The sequence below is a fragment of the Gossypium arboreum genome, chromosome 11 (genome assembly GCF_025698485.1).
Source record: "Gossypium arboreum isolate Shixiya-1 chromosome 11, ASM2569848v2, whole genome shotgun sequence".
Classification (NCBI taxonomy): domain Eukaryota; kingdom Viridiplantae; phylum Streptophyta; class Magnoliopsida; order Malvales; family Malvaceae; genus Gossypium; species Gossypium arboreum.
The window spans coordinates 66913154-66915981 of NC_069080.1; the positions used below are offsets into that span (position 1 = coordinate 66913154).

Sequence of the window (2828 nt, forward strand, 5' to 3'; positions counted from 1 at the left end):
TTTAACTAATAAACTGTACCAATTGGCCTGACCAAAAATTCTAGAAATAAATCCATGGATGGATATATGAGTCTAAATTCAGGGAAAATTTACGGAATCAGTTTCCGAGTTTTGGAACTCGAGATATGATTTTTAAGGCGACAGTGACGCAGTTTTCCAGCCTGTCTGGAAATGCCAAATTGGTTGGTACCTTGAGAGGATTTGGCCCGTTAACCCCTCGTGTCCGACACCGGCGACGGTCACGGGTTCGGGGTGTTACAATGTCATAAGCTGTGTGAGCCCAAAAACACCTTTGAGCCCAATCTATGCATTAACCAACTTTCAAACCTATTAAAAATGTGTCAAAACATGTCAAAATATACCACATCACAATCAACCTATATGCCTAACCAATATGCCCTCGTTGGAACCACAAATTAAACATTTAAACATAAATCATTCAATTACAACTACTTAACATTTTGTGTTTTTTTAACTATCAAATATGTCTCTTTTATAATAACCAAAATCATCAACCAAAGTTTACCAAGCTACCTAACAATTTATACCAAATCAACCATTCAACATGCATATAAAACCAAAAACATACCATTGCAATCACACACCATAACCAACCAAATACGAATTGAGATTTACATCTATATCCATATCTCATAATTAAAATGGAAAAAATCATATTTATAATACTTATAACATACATAACCAAGACCCCATTTACATGTCATTTATAACCAAGCCAAAATAAACAATTAACTACCAAATGATTGTCAGATGTGTGATCTCCAACGAAGTTCCAATTGAAAGCAAGAGTCCGACAATCTACAAAGAAGTAAAATCAAATAGGGTAGGCTTATGTAAAACTTAGTAAGTCCGTATTAAACTTTAACTTACTGTAAATGTTAGAACTAAAACATTTCGTAATTAATTTCATAAACAAGGTCATGAGTTCATTTATTTCCTACACACACCACAAATATCACAAGGTTAGTGAGTTCATATATACAAAAAATATAACTTTAACATCTCATAAACACTACAAGTAAGCACATTAAAAACTCAATTCAACTTTCACCTATTCATTTAACAACTCACACTTCATTTCAAGTATCTATGCCCAATGTTCCATTTCATATATCTATTTTCATATAACCATTTCATTTATCAATTTCCATATAACCGAATCATATAACCATTTCATATATATGTTTCCATATAACTGATTCATATAACCATTTCATTTATAAATTTTTCACCCAATGAACCAAATGAAATAATGTTGAATACACGAGAACAATGCTCACACAAGTTGTAACTGTAAATTCTCACACAATTTGAAATGGGCCTACTCATACAAGGTGTGGGTCAAGATGTTAAGGTACACGATACTGCTCACACGGGCTATGGAGAATCTGTAACAAATGCAAGACCTCAACCATCTGTAGGATATCTAAGACCAGCAACTGAAATGATAAAACCTTAATGACATGTCATTTGTATCCCAAGCACTTACGAAGTTCATACGGGCTGTGTTTCATATCTATATCATTTAGTCATAAACATATTATTTCATCACAAGAATTCAACCATGTAGTTTCCCATTTTCAAACATAACCTTTAATCTAATTATCATTACAATTTAGTCCATTTCATCCCTTACCATTTAACAAGTAAATGAACTCAATCACAACATAGATAGATAGATATTATATCACAAAAATAACAAATTATTAGTTTAACCAAATTAAGAACTTACCTAGTCACAATAGCTATGAACACTTCAAAGCTGACTATTCGATGACTTTTCTTTTCCCGCAGTTATCAACCAACTGGTCTGACTCTTGATCTAAATATAATATTTTCATTCAATTAATCAATTCAAATACTTTAAAACATTTAAATTCACATATATAACCCTTTATTAACATTTTACAATTTTACCCTAAACCTAAAACTTTTACAATTATCACACTTAGGCCCAAAACCAAGCTAACCGAATTTTTACTTATACATATACAACCCATAATTGTTGAAATTTCAAAACAATTTCATGCTAAATTTATTATTTTATCAATTTAGTCCCTAAACTTAAAACTAACAAAAATCACTTTTCAAAATAGTTCTATTTAACAACCAAGGTTGCAAATCTATCATCAAACTTTAAAAACATCACAAATTCATCAATGGTATAACACAAAACATTTAACAGAATCACAAATTAGTCTCTAAGCTAGATGAATTAAGTTGCAATGATTTCAAAAACATAAAACTCATGAAAAACAGGTGGAAATTTAGCTTACATGTAAATAAATTTGCTTGGCCGAACCTTAATGTCTTAACGATGGCTTCGCCAAGATTTTGTTTTCCCCATTCAATAAAGAAAGACTAAATGGAAGATGATGATATTCATTTTTTATGGTTTTATTTACTTTATTTTATTAATTAACATATTACTAATATAAAATTCAACTAAAATCTCCACTAGCCGTCCACCATAGTTATTTAAGGTCTAATTGCATTATAAAACCTTCATTCCATACATTTATAACCATTTAATACAAATAAACCTATAGTGATCAACTTTTGTAGCTTTTACGATTTAATGTTGTTTCTTTAATTAACTATCTGAACATCAAAATTTTTGGACCAAATTTCAATATAACTATATAATTGCTTCATTAATATTTAATAAAAATATTTAAAGGCTCGATTTATAGAAAGGAGGTCTCGACACCATGTGCTTCAAAACCACTTGACTTTAGGGACAAACCACTTGAACTTAACTATTCATTCAAATAACAAAAATTATCAAATCAAAATTTAATATAATA

The 2828-nt window shown here is 30.1% G+C and overlaps 1 long non-coding RNA gene across 1 annotated transcript; it reads right to left on the reverse strand.

Moving 5' to 3' along the window:
* Positions 1 to 654: 654 nt before the first annotated feature.
* On the reverse strand, positions 655 to 2384 carry LOC128283910 (uncharacterized). Its single transcript, XR_008274264.1, has 3 exons — positions 2298 to 2384; positions 1754 to 1843; positions 655 to 819 (listed from the first exon to the last, which is right to left on the reverse strand). It is a non-coding gene; the product is annotated as an uncharacterized LOC128283910 (long non-coding RNA).
* Positions 2385 to 2828: the final 444 nt, after the last annotated feature.